Source organism: Malaya genurostris, chromosome 3, assembly GCF_030247185.1.
Source record: "Malaya genurostris strain Urasoe2022 chromosome 3, Malgen_1.1, whole genome shotgun sequence".
In the NCBI taxonomy this organism is placed as follows: Eukaryota; Metazoa; Arthropoda; class Insecta; order Diptera; family Culicidae; genus Malaya; species Malaya genurostris.
Genome location: NC_080572.1, coordinates 209,471,849 through 209,498,824, shown reverse-complemented (window position 1 = coordinate 209,498,824; position 26,976 = coordinate 209,471,849).

Here is a 26,976-nt window from a genome sequence, read left to right as displayed (position 1 = left end):
ATCGATTTTCACAGTGATTGCATAACCTTTCTATATGAGAAAGGCAAAAAATGTGTTCTTTTGGTACATTTTCGTCGTCTAGTGAATGTCCAGTTATTTCTTATTTCAACAGTCGATAATGAAATTCGACTTCATGTTTTCTTGTTTTCAATCGTTCTTTAAATGGAACTTCGTGTTAGTCAATTATAAATACTAATGGTTCATAGTTCTAGTGTAATAGTAATCAATAGCAATAAAAATTGAATTAGAATATATTCAAATTGTGAAATATTCACAAATCCATTACGAATTAATAACAGTTTTTTTTTCGAGCATTCACGTGTGGTTAGCTCACTGCGCTCAATCACTGAAAAAAATCCAGGTTTCCATGTGGCGGTTTTGCCTGTTATGCTTTGTGCGACGATTCGTGCAACTCAAGCGATTAAAACTTTGTGCGATTTTTTGGGACTATGTTTCACCTTAATCGTTCAGTCCGTCAGTTTTCTTTTAATCAGAATAATGCGCCTCCATAAAAAGAACTGATAAAATTGACATTGAGACAAAACGCAAAACTGAGCTGACAAAACACACACTCAGTTCAGATAATCGTTCAGTTTTTTATTTCATCCAAGATTCATTTGAATTGTCCGGAAAACTGAACGTATATGGGCCGCTTATCGTACTAAATAAAATGAACGATTTTCGATTAATCGGAATCGGAACTGATATGTGCCTGACTACCACAAAACCGTCATCCGGGCGCGAAAAAGATAAGCAAGCGTGATGAGTTTTCACATCTCGTCGAGCTGAGTCGAATGGTATATAGCACTATGGGTCTTTGGGGCTCCGTTCGAAAACCGTTTTTTTCTCTGCAATTCTATCACCTTTCTATACAGAAAGGCAATAAAACAAAACTAAACTATCCTAGTATTCAAATCAAATAAAACGAAACTATCCTAGAATTCGCCTAATTTCTGCACTTGAAAATGTTCGATTTTGATATCGAAAAAAATTACGATCGACACAATTGAAAAGTGATACAAGAGTATTCAAATGCAGAATACCGCTAGATGGATTGGGTACGTTTTAATGATATGTATTTGTTTAAAGTTTAGCTCTAATATATAGAACGGATGAAGTACACATTTCAGACATGTCAATCCAAGTTTCTTGATATCAGATGTGACATTACTTTTTTTTATTATTATCCTCCAATGCCTCATTTTCCTTTCGCCTTTCGCTACACAGATAGTGTTTATCTTATGATCTGAAAATTTTCAAACGGTCCTCACACGCATATAAACCACGTTGAAAAATGTATTTAGTATTAGTTTTTAGAGATACTTCGTTCTATCTTTCAAACCAATACCTTCTAGATATCAGTGGCATCGGAAAGCTAGTGGCATCGGAAAGGAACTGATGAAAAATGGATACAATCATCCTCTAACCGTTTCGACCGGAAGATCACGTCACGCAAATAATCGTTTTACACATTTACAATGAATAAAGCATTTTTTTTCTCCCAACTTATTTGGTAAGTGTTTTCCCCACGAACATCCAACTGGTCATCTTACGGAGCAGCACAAACGAGGAAGCCACCATTTATCAGAGTATTTTTTTTCTAATTAGCAGCCATTTCACTAATGGTAATAATTTCTTATATTCACCAAATGGATCCGACTTCTGGTCTTTCTCAACGCGTTGGTATCATGAAGGCAAACAGAGATAGTACACTATTTTGTGCCAAGCAGCAAGATGGAAAATGCCAATTGTGTACGTTTAGAAACGCGGCTAGAACAAATTGCAGCACGACGTGCTCGGTCTGGTTTACCGTCCTAATAGTTTAAATTGAATTACTTTTACGGGTCCATTTTTTTTGTTCACGCTCCTGTGGCCATCACAGAATACGACGGGTTCTCATACGATTCATACTGCAAAAAGCATCATCAACATAATGGCTAAATGGCAATTTGCATATAGTTCTAGGCAACTTCAAGCTGGATAAATGCTTTCTACAGTAGAATGTAACAGGTTGGTTTCTGCCATTTGAGTAATTTCAGATTTGAGGTTCGGAATTCCTCCAGATTTGGCTAAATTAATAATATAACTAATTACTTATATTATTAATTTAGCCAAATCTGGAGGAAAGTTTTGGAACAGTATCTTGATTAACAACGGTGAACCGGGAAATGCAATCAATAAAAATTCGTTCTGTAGTTCTTTGAATATGATTCTCGAAGTAGAGCGATGAGATCGGATGGACATTATTATCAATAGTAGGCAAAAAATAAATAAATATAAAAAACAGTTTAAACATGGAACAGTTTTTAGCAAATTTTCTAAATCCTTAAAAGTGCCCAACTTGAATTTATGACTGTAAGTAGGGAACATAAGGAACAATATTCAGAATAACATAGGGAACAATATTCAGAATATTCTACCTCAGCCGTATCATAAAGTACAGACTTGGCGTCAATGGGCTACTTTTTGGTTCGGAAGTAGGAATTTCAAAATTTTAAATAAAATAAATGTTTTTCATTGCATAATCCTTATTGACCGGATTTTTAAAAACTATTCGATGGCTGGGAGTCATTTAGAGGCAGAACTCAAACCACAGGGAACAGATTTAAAGGTTTAAACAAAATTTTTCAAAATTTTGTGTAAATTTTGTATTGGAGCAATTCCACCGCAAATAACAGTTTTTTTTTGAAATTTTGTGTTATACATTGCAGAAGACACCGCATCGATCGGATTTGCTTAGTCCCTTCTCAAAAGTAAGGCTAGAGTGTTAAACTTATGTAAATTGTCTTTATTGATCATACAGAATGCATGTACAAAATTTGATCCAAACCAAAAAATACATAAAAATCGACCTTCGATTGCGTACGTGGCTCACTGCTGCCATCTGCTCGACTGTGCGCCGTGATCTTTCATACCGTTCCACTTTGTTCCAGAATGATAACAAAGTTATTTTGCCTATTACTGAAATTTTCTTACTATAATGATTGGAACATTTTTCACAATTTTTTCACAAGTGCTAAATACGCATTTTATTACCATGTAGCTTAAATCACATAAGAGTTCAATGGGATTAAAATAAAAATAAATTAGTTATTCTAACCGAAAACCAACAAAACGCAAAAAATTACGTGATGTGCATGCAGCATCCGAAATTGTGTCGATCGCGGTGACTGAAAGCAAAATTTTACACACAGCTCATATGCTCATATGTTTGTATAACTGTTATCGGTGCCAGTCATGAATATGGAGGATAGTTGGCATCACTGGATTTAAAAAAGTCTTATTTCAATGTGTATCAAACAACATTAGTAAAATCATTCGTAACCGAATGTTCAAAGTGAGCATACGCGTTTTTTTAACAATCGACATCGGTAAGACGAAGGTGCCTATCACAGCAGAGGCTGTAGTATAGGCATTAAATAAAAGTGATAAAAAGTAGCATCCCCGCAAGTGAGTTCTGTCTGTGCACCGGTTTTGTATCGGTATCGACAGTAGACGCTATTGTGCTATCCTCGGGCAGCAGTTATTTCTATTGTTTGCTACCCGCATCGCAGCAGCCAAATCCTGAGTCAAGGTCACGCTGAAGCACAACGAAGGAGTGAAGGAGCAACTCACCTAACAGCTTACCGTGACATACTGTTAAGTATTTTCTCAAACTTTTTCTTTCAACTTTTACTATTCATATATTTTCTTTTCATTTTATTTCTTTCTTTCTCATTTCAAGTGCGGGAGACTTCTTTACTCCCGCACTTTAAATATGAATATTGATGACAGTGGGGGTGTCTCGGAGGAGGGCGAAGCTGAACGAATGAACGAAGAACATTTAGAGGCTGAGTTTGCTTCCGAGATGCCATCTACCCCTCCTATACCATCTCCCCCTCCGATACCATCTCCCCCTTCGATACCATCTCCCTCTCCGATGCCATCTCCCTCTCCGATGCCTCCATCTCCCTCTAAGATATTGCCTGCTCGCCAAAAAGTTTACCAAGACGATGGCTCGGGGGGTCCGTGGGTGGTATACTTCCGGCCCAAATTAAAGTCTCTCAGAGTTTTAAATATTGCTCGGGACCTGGAAAAACATTACTCGGCAATAAAAACAATAGATAAGGTTTCGCCAAACAAGTTACGCGTTGTTGTGTCCGACCTGAAGCAAGCAAACGGGATTGCTACCAGCGAGTTGTTCACGAAGGAGTACCGCGTGTACGTCCCGTCTCATGTGGTGGAGATCGACGGTGTGGTCCGTGACGAAAGTCTGACAATCGAAGATCTGATGAAGGACGGGGTAGGCCGTTTCAAAAACCCCGACCTTCAACCAGTGAAAATTTTGGAGTGCAAGCAATTGCACTCCAAATCGATAGATGGTAAATTTTACCAATCGGACTCATTTCGCGTGACTTTTGCCGGATCTGCACTTCCAAATTATTTGGTAGTGAGTGGAGTTCGTCTACCTGTTCGGCTGTATGTACCGCGGGTAATGCATTGTACAAGCTGCAAACAGCTAGGTCATACGGCAACCTATTGTTGCAACAAACTGCGATGCGGCAAATGCGGAGAGGCACATGAGGACGATCTCTGCAGAAGAGCAGTGGAAAAGTGTTGCTACTGCGGGGAGAATCCTCATGATCTTTCGGTGTGCCCTACGTACATACAGCGTGCGGAGAAATTGAAGCGATCCGTGAAAGAACGTTCCAAACGTTCTTATGCGGAAATCTTAAAAAGAACCACTCCATCGACCCCTGAGAACCCGTTTGCAATCTTGCCAGTTGAAGAGGATACCTCTGACGACCCAGGCGAAGGACCTTCCTACACACAGGTTGAAGGAAGCAGGAAAAGACAAAATCTGGCTTCTCCCAAGCTTCCTCGTAAAGGCCTCAGACTGTCCTCTTCGTCACAAAAGAACCAAACGGAAACAAAAAGTGCTGACTCAAAACCGAAGCAAACACCTCCTGGGTTCAAAAAACTTAGGGACGATAAGGAGTACCCAGCACTTCCTGGGGCATCAAAAAACCCGAATGACCCCAAAGCACAACCAGAAAATCCAACAAACGCTGGATTATTGAAATTTTCTGATATCGTTGACTGGATATTAACAGCCTTCAATATTACTGATCCTCTGAAAAGCTTCCTAACTGCTCTACTGCCAACAGTAAGGACATTTTTAAAACAGTTGACTGAACAATGGCCCCTCCTTGCAGCGATCGTATCTTTTGATGGATAATTTACCACTGAGAATCGAAGATATGATCATTGTGCTTCAGTGGAATTGCAGAAGTATCATCCCAAAACTTGATTCTTTCAAACACTTAATACATACTCATAATTGCGATGTATTCTCCTTGAGTGAAACTTGGCTTACTTCTAACATCAACCTCGACTTCCATAATTTTAACATAATCCGCCTGGACCGAGAAGACTCTTATGGAGGGGTACTTTTAGGGATTAAAAAGTGCTATTCATTTTATCGTATTAACCTCCCCTCGACACCGGGAATTGAAGTTGTTGCTTGCCAAATTAATATTAAAGGCAAAGATCTATGTATAGCTTCTATCTACATTCCTCCCAGAGTCTCGATAGGGCATCGTCGGCTTGCAGACATCATAGAACTTCTTCCTTCACCGCGGCTGGTTTTAGGGGACTTTAACTCGCATGGTACAGGATGGGGCTGCTTATATGATGATAATCGTTCTTCGTTAATTCAAGATCTGTGTGACAACTTCAATTTGACAATTCTAAACACGGGAGAAATGACACGGAACCCTAGACCACCAGCACAACCAAGTGCGCTGGATTTATCCCTTTGCTCGACTTCGCTACAGTTAGATTGCAAGTGGAAGGTAATCTGTGATCCTCACGGTAGCGATCACTTGCCGATCATAGTTTCTATCACCAACCGTGGAAGACCATCGGAAACAATCAATGTTTCGTACGATTTCACACGAAACATTGATTGGAAACGTTACGCGAGCTCGATATCTGAGAAACTAGAAACATCACAGGAGCTTCCTCCGGAGGAAGAGTATACATTTTTGGCTGGCTTGATTCTTGACACCGCAATTCAAGCTCAGACGAAACGAGTACCTAGCGCGCAAACTAGTATGCGTTCTCCCAACCCATGGTGGGACAAAGAGTGCTCAGAGCTGAAAACGAAAAAAGCTTCAGCCTTCATCTCGTTTAGAAGGAACGGAACTCCAGATAATTATCGGAAATACGCGGCGGTAGAATTTCAAATGAAAAGTCTGATTAAAGCTAAGAAACGCGGTTACTGGCGAAGGTTTGTTGACGGATTAACGAGAGAAACAGCAATGAGCACTCTTTGGAATACGGCCCGTCGCATGCGCAATCGAAATCACGCGAACGAAAGCGAGGAATATTCTAACCGCTGGATATTTGATTTCGCTAAGGAAGTATGTCCTGATTCTGTTCCGGAACGGAAGATATCCCGCGTCGCGACATTGAATACAAACGAAACACCGTTTCCGATGGTAGAGTTCTCACTTGCGCTCTTGTCGTGTAACAATAGAGCCCCGGGGTTAGACAGAATTAAATTCAACTTGTTGAAAAATCTGCCCGACTCTGCCAAAAGGCGCTTGTTGAATTTATTCAACAAGTTCCTCGAGGGTAATATTGTCCCACACGAATGGAGAGAAGTGAGAGTTATTACTATTCAAAAACCTGGAAAACCAGCCTCCGATCACAATTCGTATCGGCCGATTGCTATGCTTTCCTGTATTCGGAAATTGTTGGAGAAAATGATTCTCTTCCGTCTAGACAATTGGGTCGAAACAAATGGATTGCTTTCAGGTACACAATTTGGGTTCCGCAGGGGCAAAGGAACGAACGATTGTCTAGCGTTGCTCTCAACAGAAATTCAAATGGCATTTGCTCGTAAAGAACAAATGGCATCAGTTTTCCTCGACATCAAGGGGGCATTCGATTCAGTTTCCATTAACGTTCTATCTGAGAAGTTGCATCAGCATGGTCTTTCACCAGTTTTGAACAACTTTTTATATAATCTATTGTCCGAGAAACACATGCATTTTGAGCATGGTGATTTGACGACAAAGCGATTCAGTTACATGGGTCTTCCTCAGGGCTCATGCTTAAGCCCCCTTTTATACAACTTTTACGTAAATAACATTGATGAATGTATCAACACATTATGCACGCTAAGACAACTTGCCGACGACAGTGTTGTGTCTATTATAGGACCCAAAGCTGCCGATCTCCAAGGACCATTGCAAGATACCCTCGACAACTTGTCGACATGGGCTTTTCAAATGGGTATCGAGTTCTCTACGGAGAAAACTGAGCTGGTTGTATTTTCAAGGAAGCGAGAACCTGCGCAATTACAGCTTCAACTAGGGGGTGAAACCATAGCTCAGGTTTTCACATTTAAATATCTCGGGGTCTGGTTCGATTCCAAAGGTACCTGGGGATGTCACATTAGGTATTTGAAACGAAAATGCCTACAGAGAATCAATTTCCTTCGTACAATAACCGGAACTTGGTGGGGCTCTCACCCAGGAGACCTGATCAGGTTGTACAAAACGACGATATTGTCAGTAATGGAATATGGATGTTTCTGTTTCCGCTCCGCTACGAATATTCATTTCATAAAAATTGGAAAGAATTCAGTATCGTTGTTTACGTATTGCCTTGGGTTGCATGCAATCAACCCATACGATGAGTCTTGAAGTGCTGGCGGGCGTCTTACCGTTGAAAAACAGGTTCTGGGATCTCTCATATCGACTGCTAATCCGATGCGACATTTTGAATCCGATGGTGATAGAAAACTTTGAAAAGCTCGTCGAGCTTAATTCACAAACCCGTTTTATGTCCTTGTATTTTGACTACATGGCTCAGAATATAAATCCTTCTTCGTTTGTTCCCAATCGTGTTCATTTTGTGGATACTTCTAATTCTACTGTGTTTTTCGACACATCCATGAAAGAAGAAATTCGTGGAATCCCGGATCCTGTACGCCCTCAAGAGATCCCAAAAATTTTTAATAATAAATTTAAAGAAGTCGACTGTAATAAAATGTTTTACACTGACGGATCATATCTAGACGGGTCCACTGGCTTCGGTATATTCAATGTAAATTTCACCGCTTCCTATAAACTCAGTGATCCAGCTTCAGTTTACGTCGCAGAACTAGCTGCAATTCAGTATACCCTTGAGATCATTGACACTCTGCCCACAGATCACTACTTCATTGTATCGGACAGTCTCAGTTCCATTGAGGCTCTCCGTTCAGTGAAGCCTGGAAAGCACTCACCGTATTTCCTGGGGAAAATACGGGAACAATTGAGTGCTTTATCTGCAAAATCATACCAGATTACCTTGGTTTGGGTCCCCTCACATTGTTCCATACGGGGCAATGAGAGGGCGGACTCGTTAGCCAAGGTGGGCGCACTAGAAGGTGATATCTATGAAAGACCAATCTGCTTCAATGAATTTTTCAGTTGCTGTCGTCAGAAAACTCTAGCTAGCTGGCAGAATACATGGAATAGTGGAACTCTGGGACGATGGTTACACTCAATAATCCCACAGGTATCGACGAAAGCTTGGTTCCGGGGGTTAGACGTGAGCCGAGACTTTATTCGTGTAATGTCAAGGCTCATGTCTAATCATTATATGTTCAGCGCGCATCTCCGTCGTGTGGGGCTCGCTGAGAGTGGTGTCTGCGTTTGCGGTGAGGGTTATCATGACATCGAACATGTTGTTTGGACATGTGTCGAGTATTGTGATGCCAGATCCCAACTCATAGGTTCCCTTCGGGCCCGAGGTATACCACCCTTCGTACCAGTCCGCGACGTCTTGGCAACTCGAAATCTTCCTTATATGACTCTCATCTATAACTTCTTGAAAACTATCAATGCTCAAATTTAGTGCTCTCCCTATCTCTTTCTCGTCTACAGCTCTACCGCACTCTTCTTTACGTTGCTGGAAGTATGGCCTGTGTAAACGATGCTTCGGAGCATGCACCTGCCTTGAACTGACTGAGTTGCTGGAAGCTACCCAAAAACGTCACATCAACGTCAGAACACACCAACGAAGCATCCCAATCCAGAATAATCTCTTCATTGCTACAAGCTGAAAAACATGAAGATTCATCGAACTCAAAATGTGTCTAAAAGATGTATGCCACAAACCAATGATGTATTCAAATTTCAATTCAATACTGTGTAGGTCCCACCCTCCCTATGTCCCCTTACTAACTGGGGAGTATGCCGCCCCGTAATACGGCATCCCTTTCTCTCTCCCTAACAACAAGACAATCGGCCACGTTAAGCTAAAGCAAATGAGCCTAATAAAAATTTTATTTGGAAAAAAAAAAAAAACATTAGTAAAATAATTGCTCAATACAGTGCAGTGAACAATAGAGTGTACGAAATGGGCAAATACGATTTAACAAAGCCTGAAACTTGGCCTACAAGGCCAAATTCAATTTGTAATGATTTCAAGCGCTGCCAAGTTAGACCTGCAGCAACCGAAATTGAAATCTTGCTTAAGGAACGAATGCATCTAAACGTTAATGATGTAAGTGAGATTCAATTCAACAAGGCGTCGAACTGTGTGTACATTATGTTCAAACGTGAAAAAGATGCAATTGCATTTGCTTCGGTTAATAACGGGGTGCACAGTATTGATCATGACAATGTTAAATATAAAATCCCTGTGTACATGGTGGACAATGCCATAGAAGTACGCGTGCATAACCTTCCCCCGCAGACCAGCGAGGGGTATGTTCGGGAATGTATGTCGAAGTACGGTGAAGTTCTTTCCATCGAAAAGGAAGTATGGCGGAATTTTTCCCGGGTATCCGGAATGGCGTGCGAGTGGTACGTATGCAACTACGTAAAGCAATTCCATCTTACATCATTTGTGGTCAAGACGGGATACATCCGTGTAAAACGTTGATTACGTATGAAAATCAATTGGTTACATGTCAGTTTTGTGAACAACCTGCACACTACGGCAAACCTTGCACTAAAACTGCGAAAACAAACAAAAACAAGGACAACCACCCAACAACGGAAACTAGTGAATGCAGTGCTCCTGTTTCAAAAGCACCTTCACCATCTAACCAACTATCAACTGCAATCAATGTACAAAGCGCATCTACAGCAACTGCAAATGAACCCAAGACTGCGATCAACAATGAAAACAAGGAAACGGAAACCACTCACAATTCAAACGATGTAGCAATGGATGATATGAGCAACGGACAAAATGACCTCCAATCTTCGCTAGAAGGAAATGGAAGCTCCTCTCCCCCTAGAAGAAGGGTGACAACGAGATCCAACAATAAAAAAATTATATTATGTAACAAAAACATGGGTAAATCGGCCACGTAAAGCTATACGCAAATTGGCCTGAATAAAAATTGTTATAAATAAAAAAAAACATCTAAAAAAAAACTAATTGCTCGAAACAGTTATTTTGAATGATAGTGTAGCTGTAGCAAGCAGTCATGTACCCAAATCAAAATAAAAAACATATAATTATTTAGAATGTCTCAGACATGTGCTACAGAAATAACAAGACAGTAAACGTAATGAAATATAATACAATATCAGTTCCAGTGGAAAAGTTTAAAGTGTATGTTATAAATAGCCGTAAAAGGCACACCGAGAATTAGGTACATAAGCAATCTTCAGTAACATTATTTTTTAGTCTTTGGGCCCCTCCCGAAATGAAATCCTGGGTACGGGCCAGGTAGCAAGAATGTGTTAATTAGAAAAAGTGTTTTTTATTGCATAATGCTGATTCGTTGGAATAAAATATTCCAGTGACGCAAAATGTGAATTTACCGCCCAAAATTAAACGATGTCAACCGATCGAAGCGCCATCTGCATATCAGTGTCGGTGTTGTCATACTCAAGCATAACGAAAATACATTGTGGTCGTTGTCCCAAGAAAGTAAAATCTGAAGAAGATTTGAAAGAAAATTTATATGGAATATGTGAAAATTTACAAGTCAATCCTGTGATTCAGGCTGAGAATCTAAAATTGGTCTGCAGCAAACCTATTCGCGAGAGCTTATTTTATTTTTTAAGTAGTGGTGTGTCATTTCGCGGCCATTATGTTTTTTTACAGCAATGCGGAGAAACAGGATACTGGTGTGATCGTTCCTTAAATACATTTATTATTTATCTTATTTACAATGCCCTATTATTCTCTTGACTAAAAATCTGGCAAGACTAAACTCCGTCCGATGATTCAGGGAACTTTTAATAAATGGATCAATTTTTTCAGGTTGAATGCTAAGTTTAAGACGCGCGCGTGAAGTTTATAACCGTGTTTATATTTCTGGTGACCACGGACTTATGTAAATATAGTTTAGAATAAGAAGAGGATCCATCTGGTATTATATTATTTTGGTTAGGGAGTAGATATGGATATTACTTCGTATCGCGTAAGGTGTTGTTATTTGATTGTGGTGTTCGATAAATTAAATGTATGTATTGATAGCGGACCTTCCGACAGCCGGCTGTCGGGAGTTTTACGAGTTTCGGAAGAATTTCGCATTTTAGTAGGAAGCACATAATAATGCAAAACACTATAAAGTTGCAACATATTCTCGGTAGCCGGCTACCCAGAGCAATAAACTCATTATAATATTATTCGAAAATTCAATAGTTAACAACCCCTTCCTGTGATGCATATGGAAATGCAGAGTAGCAACAAGTTATTTCAGGAAAATATTTCGCAAGCTTAATTAGTTCCGGTCAATAACGGAGTAGCAACACACGGGTGGTCTCTAATGCTAATGCTATCAGTGCCGGTCATGAATATATAGTTGCAGGCCCTTTTTCTATGTTAATTATTCGATAAGTTTTTTTTTTCGTTAATACCATCATTAGTCACTTTGTTGGGCTGTGGTAAAAGGTTGGAGTAAGCAGATGTTAAACTTTTCGTAATCGGTTACGAAAAGTTCAGCGAATAGGAAAAGCATACAAAGGTGGACACATATACATGCACAGCACATGACACTAGTAGTCTTCGATCAAAAGGTATTTTCCAGTAATATGGTAACGGCTAGAGTAGTAAGATGAAAATATATGCATTCGCTGCGAGCTTCGGCATCGTTATATAAGAATTATTGAACATTTTTCGAACTATTTCTTCAAAGTGATTCTTCATAGAGTCGAAGCAAACACACTGCATCCGATTTTATCACAATTTGTTGGTTGGAAGCCGAGTAATCAGTAAAATAATGTTGCATTATTTAGAGCAACAATGCCGAAAACCGGTTTTTTATTTGGTTCAAAACTACTAACAAATTGAAAAAGTTTTTCTAGTTTATTCACAAATAAACTTTTTGGTCCTTTCTGAAGATTCAAAGAAAAGTTTCCCGAAGAATCCCTTTGTAGTATTTATGAAAAAGTGAATGATATGAGAAGGGCATCATTACACCTTACTTACTTACTTTAATGGTGCACATCCCGTCTTCGGAACATGACCGAACGAATTGTAGCTTTCCAGGATACTCGATCTTGACCCGCCGATCTCCAGTCGCTCTGCACTCTCACTGCGCGTGCATCCTCTTCGACTGCGCACAGCCAGCGAGTGCAAGGTCTACCTCGCAGTCGACGACTTCTCCCAGGTTCTCTGCTGAACATCACGTAGGCCATTCTCTCTTCCGGCCTTCCAATGTCCGCATCTTTGTATACTTGGTACAGCTCATGATTCATACGTCTGCGTTAAGCGCAGGATTTTTTTTCTCAAAGACACCGAGTACTCGAACATCTGTTTTCTTCAACGACCATGCTGGTAGTATCAACGACTTGTATAAAGCAAGTTTTGTGCCTTTTTTGCAAGCTACGAGACTTCAGCTGGTTGTGGAGTTCGTAGAAAGCCCTATAAGCAGCTGCAACACGTTTTTTTTACCTCGTGATCAATGTCAGTAGTGTTCCAAGATATATGAACTCGCCAACAACTTTGTATAGTACCGCATAAATCCACCTCGGGTCATACAACGTTTGGGTTGCTTCGTTCTATACCTCGGGTCATACACCGTTTGGGTTGTTTCTTTCTATACTTAGTCTTGGTAGAATTTTTCGTCAACCCTATTCTCGCAGCTTCTTTCTAGAAGGGCACAAAAGCCTCTTCCGCAGCTCTATGATCCACACCAATAATATCAATGTCGTCCGCAAAACCAAGAAGCATGTGAGACTTATTGATGATGGTTCCGTTTCTTTGCACGCCGGATCTTCGTATGACACCGTCGAGCGCTATATTGAACAACAGATTTGAGAGCGCGTCGCCCTGCTTCAAGCCATCTAACGTCACGAAAACATCGGATGTCGTACCAGCTATCTTGACGTTTAATTTCGATCCTTCGAGTGTCGAACGAATCATTCTAATTAGATTTGTCGGAAAGCCATGTTCCAACATGATTTGTCACAATTCGTTACGTTTCACTGAGTCGTATGCTGCTTTGAAATCTACAAACAGATGATGAGTCCGCAAGTTGTACTCCCGAAACTTATCGAGAATTTGTCGCAAGGTGAACAGCAAGGTCCGTCGTTGGACGTTTCTCGAAAACCGCATTGGTATTCGCCGACAAATGATTCTGCCAATGGACACAGTCTGCTGAACAGGACTCTAGAACGTAGCTTGTAGGCGTTATTGAGAAGTGTTATTCCTCGATAGTTTTTACAATCAAGTCGGTGACCCTTTTTGTAAATAGCGCATATAGGGCTCTCCTTTCCAGATCATTCCAATCACTTGGTGGAGTGCGTAGTACAGCCGCTCTTTTTCGACTTTGAGAAGTTCAGCCGGGATCCCGTCCTTCCCAGCGGCCTTTCCATTTTTAAGCTGTCTATTCGCTTTTCGTATTTCGTCTAGCGTGGGTGAGTCCACAGCTTGTTCGTCCTCATTCTGTTCGTGCTCTCTTCCATTGACTGTTCATTCAATAGTCGCTTGAAGTGCTCCTTCCACCTGGTAGCCACTGATGTGCGATCGGTCAAACAGAATTTTTTATCCAGAGCTGGAAGTTTTGTGAATATTTGTAAAATATTTCTTCTGTAATTCTTTCTTTTCAAGAAGACACTATTAAAGTTCACGTCCTATGTTGATTTTAATTACTTGTGTTGAGGACAACACCGCTGAATTCTTCATCACCACGAGTCCCGAATGATGCTTTGTGCAACACGACGTAGAAGGAGGATGGTAAACGTGAACAGCAAGAAAGCGGAAAGAAGGAGAAGTAAGGAAGTGGAATTTTGGAAAATTAAAATGTGTTAAAATCTAAAAGATAGAAGGTGGAATTTACTAAATAAAAGTTAATACAGACCTTTTCAAAATTATAAGGCCACCCATAAATTTCAAGGTACAAAAAAAAAGGAATAGTTTCAGGATTTTTTTTTCAATGGAAGATGAAATTAGATTGCAAAACACGAATGTGCCCAAGAGTTGATTGATTTCGCTGAAAAACTTTTGTGATAGAACGTTTTTAAACGTTTAAATGGTACACAAATAGTGCAACTATTGAATATATTCCGCTAACAGCTCCAGGTAAAAATATTGACGTTTTTAAGGTAAAATGGTTTTTCAAAATTATAAGGCCACTTGCAGTTTATTGAGGTTCGGATGATTAAAACAAGCAACAAAAAGCATCTAATGATCCGTTGCTCCACCGGAACGGTTTATTGACTAAAATATACGATTTGGCATACTTTGCACCAATTTCTGCGGTGTTGCCAGTTCAATAGCTTCCCAAGACTGAAGAATAGCACTTTTTAGCTTTTTAATGATGAAAATTGACGATTATCGGCATAAATTTGTCGTATCATAATACCCCAGAGATTCTCAATTGGATTTAAATCCGGTGAGCAAGCTGGTATATCAATTTTCTCGGACTTTAGCCACTTCATTGTTTCAGCACTTTTATGAATACTTGCGTTATTCTGCTGGAAAATGAGCTTTGACTTGCGTCTTCTTTTAATTACTGGCAGCAGACTAACTTTGAGCACATTTATGTAATCGGAACTTTTCATTTTGTGCGATACAAATTGAAGTTCCAGCCTGCCGGTTGCACAGAACGCACCCCAAACCATTACAGATCCACCGCCAAAATTTCTCTTTGAGAAATATCGTGCTTCCTTACGTAGATCAGCCAATAACCATTGAATCCGTCTGGTCCGTCTAGGTTAAACTTTTTTTCATCCGAGAATATCACCTGTAATAGTTTTACACATTTGTTATTAACTAGTTTAAATGCGTTTGTTTTTTTAATATTGCAGAACATGTTCAAACCTTTTTCCAATCTTGGGGCATGTTCCGACGTGCAAATTCCAGTCGAGCTTGCTTGTGGTGAGGTAGTAAACGAGGAGCACTGTTCACTTTTGCTCGAACTATGTTGGGCGAAAGTTTTAATGCCCTTAAGCCGTCGAAACTGAAGCTCCAACTTAAGTTCAGTGCGGATTTGTGAACAACTCAAGGTAGAATTCGAAGATTTATTGACAATTCGACGAGTATCTGTCTCAGACAGTTTCTTTTTGCGTCCTGCATTTTTATTCTGACCATACTTTGATGGATTTTTCAGAAAATTTGCGACCGCACGATTAATTTCTCCTGCAATTTTCCTGATCCCCCATCCTACCTTCTTGAAGGCCAAAATTTGTCCTTGTTTTAGTTGATTTAGTCTCTTTCGCTTACCCATAGTCACATAACGCTGTTAAATGAATAAAAATGATATTTATAATCACTATATTCAACACAAACTGACAAACATACAAGGTGGCCTTATAATTTTGAAAAGGGATAATTACTAACTTCAGTTGTTTCGGGCTTTGTTTGTCAACAAATATGCGATACGAAAATGTTTTGCTTGTGTTTGTGTCATTCTTCATCGATTGCCATCGTTGAGTTAGGGTGGTCCCATCAAAATCACGCGAAAACTTGAAATTCGAGGATGGCCTTATAATTTTGAAAAGGTCTGTATTGTAGTACAAGTTGTGCTAAGGATAGAAATTCTCGTAGATGAAAAGAGGTGATAGTTTGGAAACATGAAAGAGTGTTGAAACATAATTTTTGTTATAAAAAAATATCTTAACCTTAACGCTGTGTTTCATAGTTAGAGGCGTACGTGTGCGAGGATGATGATTGGAAGTTTATCTGTCAAAATACAAGGAAAATCCAATTTCCACTTGTAAAATCATTCATCACTTATTTACAACGTCATTTGTTCAAGCGAAAAGATAATTTTAGTGTGAGAAAAATCATTTTCCACCTCTGTTATTTTTGCAGCACCCAAGATTCTGTTTCAAACGATGAAAATTTTCAGTACCAGCATGGTAGGAAATGTTATGTTGATCATTACCAAATGATTTTCTATTTCAGGTAAATCATAAAATGTTACTTGAAGCACCGTACAGATGCACAAACCGAACTAAATTTGCGATATTATGATGAAAAATAGTGTTTTACCGCCTCCTGATTTATTCTTCTAATGTTCAAAATAACCTCAACCGAAACGAAACAAATTCTGGATCTCGATATTTGTCTACATATCATCTTGTGAAATCGAAAATGATTACTAGAAATAAAAGAAAATAATTTTCTTACATTCGTGAATGAACAGTTCTTGTGACAGATCATAAAATTCTACAATATAATTGAAATTATATGAGTTTAATTGTCATCCTAAGAAAGGTTCAAGTAATGAAGCTTAGATGGCGCATCAGGTAAAATTAGTTTTGCGTTAGATTTCCAATTATCACAGATAGTTATCACATGCGGCTAATTTAGATTAAAATGTGAAAAATCTACAATTATTGAGTAGTAGCTAACAGTAAGTGAAATCAAATGAAATCAAGTAAGCTTATAATTAATTCAGCATAGAATTTGCGGGTGAATCTGCAGGAGGAAGGTCGGAAGAAATGTTTAAACACCAATAATTGTAATTCAATTTCTTCATAGATTTTATTGAAATCAACGAAAATTCATAACAAACTCCGTTTTAGCTTTAATCTGCTATAAAGTAAGCTGATACACTGTAACCTCAATTCACGTGCAGAGCCGGGGGTGCGTAAATTTAATTTCGAGTATATTAAATAAAACTTCGCGTTATTTCAAATTTTTCGCGTAAAAAATGTTTTTCAAATTTCATTTGATTTTAGTGTAAATAACATAAACAATCTTACTACGTCCGATGCTTTAGCGCCTGACGACCTTCTGAGTTTGTTCTGAGTCTATGGAAATGCTTAAAAGATGTTCCATAATCCAAGAACTACTTGGAGTATTGTCCTTAGGGTATATACTGTGTCACAGCAAGAACTACAACGGCTAATACATTTTTTGGTTGTTGTTCATACTTCATACTACATACTACACATTGCGTGCTTGTCTATTTATAGCTGTTTCAGGTAGTTTCCCAGTCGCCCAAGAACATCAGTGCAAACAGTTCTTAAAATTTATACGAGCATTTAGTAATGTATGTATAGTTATTCAATGCTGCTCATAGTCCTAGAGCTACATACTGCTTACTTGTGTGTTTCAATCTTTTTTTGAACATTTTCAGTCGTCCAAGAATTTCTGAGAGAATAGGTTTTTGAGATCTATACGAGCATTCAGCAGACCGAGAACGATAAGTTTGTTAATGCACTTTTGTTACACTGGTAGATCTGAAGGCCTTAACTCCAGGAAGTTTTTGATGAGCAAGTTTTTTTACAGATCTTATCACAGTATGTCAATTTCCTGTAAATAGTACTACGAGTACATATCGCACTCAGTAGTTATATAAAAGTGATTATATCCAATATTTGTTTTCCAGATAATTCTTGGATGCCGGCGCTCTTATTAAAATTCTTTGAAACTAAACGATTAATTAATGTACATTTCACAATATTAAATTCCCTGAAGCATGTTAGATTGTTTTGTATATGTATATAAATTTCCATCATTATTCCAAAACCTTTTTTTTAAGCGCTCATTGCGTGAATTAAGTTCGCGTGAAATGAGGTTTTAGTGTACAAATAGCAATTGCATAGTGTTTGCATTCCACTCCGAACAACTTGTTTGAAATTAAAATATTCAGAAAATATTAGAGGTGCAATCTTTTAAATGTATTTTTTCGTTATTTTTTTAAATTACTGATAAAATATACAACTTTTTTCAGTGTATTAGTGAAGCGTCCTATACATTTTTAAAAACTTTTTTGTTGTGCACAATTTTTGAACAAGTAACAGTGCTAAAGTTACAGCAACTTGAAGAAAGTGCATGCAAAATATGCATTCCCACTGCTTGAAATTTTTTTTTTAGTTGAGTCACTGTTATTTAATATATTTTGAAATCGAAGAAGTTAGAAGCTGATTTGGAGATCATTAGATTACTACGAATAGAGAATGGTTGTTCAATAATATTAATTACCGGGGACAACAGAGTTATAAATGCCGCATAATGAGTTAATTAGTGTTGAATTCATTGGAAAAATTAGGCAGAAATGTTTCAGTTTCTTGTTGAACCATTGTACGAGTTAATTGGCATAATGCAATCAACCTGTTTACGAATATTTTCAGTCATCTTTTCTAGAATAAACATTGGGTTTTGTTATCTTCTACAAAAGCCGACTTAAGTTTGCTCACTCAATTTGGCACCGTTGTGTACTTTTCTCTACTCCAACGAATGTCTCGTTTTATTAATCGGATCAATTTCGGGAACCAAAATACTTTCCAGAGCGAATAAAAGAAGAATCTCCCAATCGATTCTTTCCACCCGTGTAGCTGGTCCTCGAAATTCACTCTACCGGCCAGGGAGAGCAGTCGAGTCATTTTTCAATCTTCTTGGAGTATGGTTTTGTGTGGAAAATTGTTTGCACAATACATTCGCCAGAAGCACTCCTCGGCAGTGATAGAGCAATCCGAAATGAAATAATTCCCATCGTCTGGCGGATGGGAAGAAACGGCGATGAGCACGTAGCGAGGCTAAAAGTTTGAAGTAGCGAATGGAATTATTTCAAAAGTTTTCCTAAAATGAAATAACAATTGGGCACCATTGTACGAGGGATCTTCTGGTGCTGCTGATTTCTTGTCTGTTTCGACTTTTCGATTGTGCTACTATCGGACAAAGAGCTTGGCTGAGTGGAAAAAAGGAATTGAAAGCGAAGTGAGGAAAGTGAGGAAAATTGCTTTTTGGACAGGTTATTACTGGGTTCAATCAGCAGTGGAAATGAAATATGATTTACTCAAGATGCGATTAGGGGATAGTCAGTCTGTTTGGTTCATTTGAAACAATGGTGCAACACATGATCGGAATCAGCGAGAATCGTGAATATCGAATGGATGGATAGCTCATAATTCTCAGGCGATGTTATTTATCTTGCAATATTGCTGTCATCTGAAGTAGCAAAGCTAATGTTTGTGTACAAAATAAACATCTGTATTCTCTGTAGTAATGTGTATCTTTTCAACATCGGTACCATGACTGATTCACAGTTGAAGTCCCAAAATTTGTGTCCTGTTTCAGTTTGGAAGTCTGATGTTTCTCAGATGTCGATGATACCCTGATTCGTCTTTTCATGATGGTATTATCGACTTGCTTGACCGGTACAGTTTTAATTTACTGCGTCAAGTAAATCACGTTAAAAATGAGCCCAATAGAATCCTCGATCTCTGCTTTTCAAGCAAATCGGATTGTGCACCTAAAATCAGCCTCTCAAGTTCCTAAACAAATTAGTAAGCCACCCGTACAAGTACCGTGGCAAACCGTAGAACTACGACGACTGAAAAGTTTAAAAAGGACAGCAATAAATAAATATTCTAAGAACGAAGGTTTGTTGCTCCGGCAAAACTACGTAGAAATCAACAAAGTTTACAAAAAGACAGCTGAACGTTGCTATTCCAACTATTTACGCAGTGCGCAGAGGAGATTATGAGAGGGGGGGGGGGGGGAGGGGGGGGGGGTTGTGGGGGTGGTGTAGTAGGATCTAAACGATGAAAAAAATCATCATTTTTGTGATTTTTTCCAGAATTATCGTTCAACAAAAAAAATTCAAATGTTTTGCATGATAAAAAACATCATTCGAACAACATTTTGTAATTTTTTCGTGAAAAAGTATTGAGAAATAAGTCGGTGAAGAGGTATTTTCGAGAACGCTTCTTAAAAATGATGATTTGCGGTGTCCACTGTATCTCAGCGCAGACTAATCAAAAGTGAACAAATGAATGCAGCATAGTTAGAGTAGAAGTTTTTCTAGACCCCAACGTTTCTGTTTGATTTTTTTAATTAACTACGATTTTCACGCAAAAATCCGCAATTTTGTAGCTGTTAAACCTCCCCAAAGTAACAAACAACGATAAGGAAAACGATGGGGTCTGGTTTTTTATATGTAGAAAGTGTGTGCAAAATTTGAAAAAAAATGGTTCAGTAATTTTTGAATGGCGATGGACACGGACTTTCAAAACCTGCTTTCGATGAAAACGCGTTTAAAGATTTTTGTCTATAAAATCAATGCAAACAATTAATTACTACAGGGAGCTCGTAGGGTCTAACATTTTCGAAAAATCATATTTTTTCTTTTATAATTTATTATATCGAAACATTTCAAAAATGTTTTGTCAAGTTTTGAAGTCAATTGAAGTAGAAATCTTGGGCCTATGCGCCGAGCTCTTGCTTCTTCGTAGATTGAGATAGCCATAGATAAAGGTCCATAACTTCCAGAGTTTCGTTCCAATAGGCTTGAAAATTTCACAGAAAATTCTTCAAATGTTTTACTATAAGAAAATATAAAGAAAATAATAAATGATTTTTCAAAAGTGTTAGACCCTACCCGCTCCTTGAATTCTAATTCAAAATCATTCTGGAAGCACGTTAACGAGCAAAGGAAGGAGTCAGATCTTCCTTCATCTATGTTTTACAATGAACAGACAAGTTGTAGCATGCAGGAAATTTGCGAAATGTTCATGAAAAAATTTTCTGAGATATTTTCTAGAGAAATTTTAGCACCTTCCCAAATCACTCAGGCGGCTCTTAACGTTCCCGTTTTGGGACAGTCAATTAATTCAATCAACATAAGCGCAAGTTTCGTAAAAACAGCAGTCGCAAAAATGAATTCTTCACACTCTGCTGGACCCGACGGTATCCCGGCAGTTATTTTGAATATAGTACCTCTATATCTTCTGTTCTGACTGTCACTGTATTTTCTGATATTTGGAAATCTGCTTATATGTTTCCTGTGTACAAAAAAGGAGAAAAGAAGAACATCGACAATTACCGTGGTATCACCGCTCTTAGCGCCATTCCTAAATTTTTTGAGCTTGTCGTTCTGGAGCCTTTTTTTAATCACTGCAAGCAGAACATCGTTGAAACTTAACACGGGTTCATGCTGAAACGCTCAATGGCCACTAACCTACTAACTTTCACGACGTTTATAACGGATGCTATGTCTAAAGGTCATCAAACGGACGTTGGCTACACGGATTTCTCTGTTGCTTTTGTTAAAATTAATCACAATTGCCAAATTGGACAGACTTCGGTTCCAACATTCTTTGGTGGATTCAATAGTATCTTTGCAATCGACGGCTGGCGGTTAAGATCAATGAAAATGTTTCCAAGCAGTTTTTTTGCTTTTTCTGGTATTCCACAAGGCAGTCATCTCGGACCACTAATACTTCTACTGTATTTCAACGACGTGAACTATTCATTGAAAGGTTCACGATCATCTTTCGTGGACGACCCAAAGTTATTCCAAATTATCAAGACTCTCGAAGATTCCTATTTCCTTCAGAGTGAGCTTGAAATTTTCTCCGAGTGGTGTGAAATTAATAAAATGACGCTAAATATCAGCAAATGCTCCATTATCACACGAAAAAAACACCTATTCGTTTCAATTATTGTCTTCGAGGATCAGTGATTGATAGAGTCAATTGTGTCAAAGATCTTGGCGTTCTTCTCGACGAACAATTGAATTACAAGCAGCATATTTCGTACATCGTGGCAAAGGCTTCTCGTTGTCTAGGATTTGTCATGAGAACCGCTAAGTACTTCACAGATATATACGGTTTGAAATCTCTCTACTGCTCGCTTGTACGGTCAACACTCGAATATTGTTCGTCAGTATGAAATTCTCACGTTCATAATGGAGCTCTAAGACTTGAATCAATATAGCGCAGATTCGTTCGTTTCGCTCTTCGTCGTTTGCCCTGGAATAATCTTCACCAGCTGCCTAGTTATGAAAGCTGTTCCGTGCAATGCTAATTGCCGATACTTTGACGAATAATACTGATTGCCCTGCACTACTTAGTCAAATCAACATCATTGTTCGTTCTAGAGCTCTTCAACAACCTCCTCAGAATGCCCCTACGTCGTACTAACTACGGAATCAACGGTGCCGTTATTGGATTGCAGCGAACCTTAAATGGCGTATCTATGGGATTCGATTTCCATTTGCCTTGTAGCAGAATAAAAGCGATTTTTTTAAATATTCTTAGAAATAATCATTAGGACTTTAGTTTATCTGTTGATCAAAATATAAATAAATAAATAAATAAATTCGTTGAAGAACCTACAATTTTCTATTTTTTTTTATTTCTAAAGAATTTTATTTCTAGTTCCCAACGAAGAACATCTACTTCTACGATGATGTAAAATCTAAAATAAATAATCCGATTAGTAATTATGAATGACTAAGACAAAGCAAATGTACTTAGCGCAACTGTTATCGCAATTACTGAGGTTACATGCGGAATTTCTTCTCCTACTGACGAAATACTGGTTGGGCGAACATGAAACCAGCTGTCCTAGGTTTAATCAGAATTCAATCACCTCAACGCAAACATGTTCATTGCGAGAGCACAGTGAATCAATATTTGTTCTTGTTCGGAACCTAGAAAAATCTGCGTTTATAGTTATACAGCTTTCCTCAAAAGGAAAGTACAATCTTGACTACGGAAGCTAGGACCTGGCAAGCAACCCCTATATGTATATTCATGTGCTGCCACGACACACATACGAACTGTATGAAATTGTATTTCTTCACTATGATGTCGTCACTTTGCAAAATGCTATTTGAATTTCAATTTTTCCTCTGTTAATGCAACAATGGCATTCTGCAGCACAAGTTACAACAGTCTACAGCATATGAGTTCCATTCGGTACTTGCGGCTTTGGATGTGTGACCGTACAGCAGACGACATCTTTGCTGGCTGGTGCTGTTCCGTTTCGCCTCTGCCATCCGAAACATGTTAAGAATCATTGTGAACCGAAACGAAACGTATGTTGGTATATCTTATATTTATTATGGAACAGACGTTTTCCGGAACAGCCATGTGAATGATATAGTTAGTAGATGTTGTGTATCTGTTCAATACATATAAGTGTTTCGGTATGTCGATATTGAGCCGGGTTAAACGAAATTATTCAGATATCTGCATTTCTTCTCGAACGTTGCTGACAATTTTCGTATCGGATTTCAATATCACACAATTGTTCACCTCATTCTGGAATCTACTCAAGTCGAAAAAAACTGCGATTCACCGTGTCTACGATGTTATCGTCACTAAACTTCTGAAAAAAAATTCTTTCGGACTGGTTACATCGTAGCATTTTTTTTCGATGTTTTTTTCCTGTTTGTCCATAAATGTACGAGGGACGAGCTGAAAATCGACCTGCATTATAAAACGCCTATGATTTATATTCGGATCTGAACGAATTGGTCGCATCTTAAACATCATTACGTAAACATCCGAAAGTAATGATGAATAACTGCTAAATGGAACTCGCATAGGTTCTTTTCCTCAAATATGTAGTTCTCATTGTCAGATCAGTCATTATTATATTGCATCTGGACGTGAGAGATACATAGTAGAACTAAATGATGTCTAAACTGTGAAAAAAATTTTCATTTAATCTGAATTCTAATGTTAAAATAATTATTTTTCATCAAAAAGGCACTTATCAAACTGTCGTAAAATGTTGAATTATTATTATAATATTTGTCGGTTAGTTTTCTAATTTTTGAAAGAGCTTCTAACTTTGTTTTGTGACTTTTTCATCTTACAGTGCCCGCTTGATCTACTTCAATCATTTTTCTTACTTTAATTTTGTACAATTAGTAGTGTTCAAGTCAGGCGCGTACCAAAAAAATCGTTTCGGAGGGGGTTTTAGAACATTATGATTAATTTCCATACGCATGGAAGTGAAGTATCCAGTAAAGAAGCATGTATATAATTACTTAAAATTTTTTTTTGGATAAAGTCCTTCGATGAAAATAATTCATTTTGATTGACTTAAATATGACGAATTTCGCGCTAAATCATACATATGCGCTAAACTTTCTGGACATGTTATCTTTGTCTTGAAATGTCACATTGCATACTTTGTTTTTTTTTGTCCAAAATTGAATTGGAGTGTCTTTTGAAAATGGAAGTTTGTCAGGAATCGAGAATCAGAACTAATTGGCTCAGGTGCCCTAGTTATTTGAGGATTAGTGCCTTGCCGTGGTTTCTTATCAATTTCCCGATGGGAAGGAGAAGATAAAATAAACATGGAAGGGAATTGTGAAGTGGGTGAGGTGGGAAAACAGCTAAAACATAAAGAAACAAATCGTTCTACATCCCCGAAAGGATACTGAACGATCTGCAATTGCCAAACCTTAAATCCCCGAGAGGATTTAGAGATTTTACAAAAGCGACACCATTCGGCATTCCCGGAATATTGTAGAATGATTCGCAGTATGTATGAGCAGAAATAAATTCGGCACCCCATAAGGGATGCCAAACAATCTGCTAAAACCTATCAAGATCAATGCAGAAAGGATTCATTTATTCCAGGAAGATCGATGAATCCCTCTGACTATGCCTTCTTACCACATTGGGTGAGCAACAATAGAATATGCTTTAATTTTAGCTCCGCATACACAGACTCAACTATGTATGGAGAACCAAAAACCCGGATACATAGTTGCGTCAATGGGGGACAGTTACATTTCAGATGATATGAAGTACCATAATCGCATTCACACAAATCACACGAATAATACTCAGCACGTTGAATAGTAGTCATGTGATAATTGAGTTTGCAATGTCAATGCAATGGAAAAATTCAGTAGACACTTTGACATTTTCAGATTCAAATCTGGTAAAAATGTTTTTGTCTGATCGCAAGTTTGCAAACTGAGCCAGGAGCTGGCATGTTTGGATGCAGCCCAAGAACGAATTTTGAAGAATTTCAACTAGTTGAAAGTGGTAAAGCTGGTTCAGGACCAACGAAATTATTCGTCGCACCAGCTCTAACCAATTCATCAGGCCATTCATTTCCAGTAATACCAGAACGGCCGGGTACCCATAAGAATTAAACAGCATTTGAAATGCTGAGGTCTTCAATTCGATCTGCTGAGGTCTTCAATTCGACATGCGATCACTAGATTCGACCGTGAATCATTCGAACTGAGTGCTTTTAAAACTGCCTGACTGTCGGAACAAAAATAAATTCGTTTGCCACAGATTCTCTGCCGAATTGCCGATTGAATTCCACACAAAATCGCGTAGACTTCTGCTTGTAACACAGTACAGTATCTATCAAGTGAATGAGACTGCTCTAGCCTCATTTCACGACAGTAGATACCAGCACCAGCACGACCATTCAACAGAGAACCGTCCGTATTATAAACTCTGTGTGCATCAAGTTGTCGTTCCAAATAACCAGAGTTTTGAAAGGAAAACTGCATGTGAGAGTTAGGTCACTGGGAGCGAGTAAATACTCATCCCACGTAACCATTTGAGACCACAAGCGAGTGTGGATAGTAGCATAATCTAAAGGATTACAGACCAATTCAGTTTTGAGTCAAGAATAACCCCGACGTATTTAACTTGATCAACAACTGTAATCTCTGAACCGAAGAAATGTAACGGACGAGCTCCTGTGATTATCCTACGATGAGTGAAAAGCACCATCGATGTTTTACCCGGATTTACAGATAATAAAACCTGACAAAACCATTGCTCAACGGATCGCAGGGCTTGCTGCACTAAATCAAAGAGAGTGGTAATGCATATCCCTTACGCTCGTATCCGTACTGAATTTTACAGTATTGTACTGTATTTTCGACCCAAATACTAAGTACTGTTTTTTACCCTCAAATGTACTTTATTTTAATTTGTACTGTATTTTCACTCTGAAATGTACTGTATTTTTCAAACTAAAAATTAATACAGCATTTAACGCATCGTATTTTGATTTGTGGTAGTATAAAACGTCAGAAAGAACAGTAACAACACGTAGCGAATATGAATGTGAATGTAAATGCACATCAGAGCGCGTCCCAACAATTGAGCGATTTTTTTTTATTTAAAAGATATTTTTTTATTCAGGCCTATTTGCGTACAAGATTTACGTGGCCGATTGAGCCGATTTTTTAAATATTTTTTTTTGAGTTGGATCTCGTTGTCACCCTTTTTCTAGGGGGAGAAGAGCTTCCATTTCCCTCCTGCGAGGATTGAGGGGCACTTCGTTCGTGGTTCGTTTTGTCATCCATTGCCGCATCGGTGGTATTGTCGATTTCCGTCTTCTTTTCGTAGCTAGTGTCTGTGCACCTTGTTGTATATTGGTTGCAATTGCTGATTGGTTGAAGGGTAAGTTGTTAACTGCAGCCGGTGTACTTTGTTCTATAGAGGATACTGATGGTTTCGTTGAAGGGGATACTTCCCTGTTGTGTAAAGGTAGCACCGTTGTCCTTTGGTATAGTTGTCTCCTTGTCCAGTTTATCACATGACTTACCGTAGTGAACAGCTTTTTGGCAATATTGACATGTGGCCATCTGATTGTCATAGGTAACAAGTGATTTGCACGGAATTATTGTATCTTGACCAATAATCACATAAGAAGGTATAGGCCTCTTCAAGTGTATGCGTAATAAACGTACGCCATTTAGAATACCGGGAAAAAATTCTTCCACTTTTCTTTTTCGATAGAGAGAATCTCTCCGTATTGGTACATAGTTTTGCGAATATGAGAATCGGTGACGCTTGA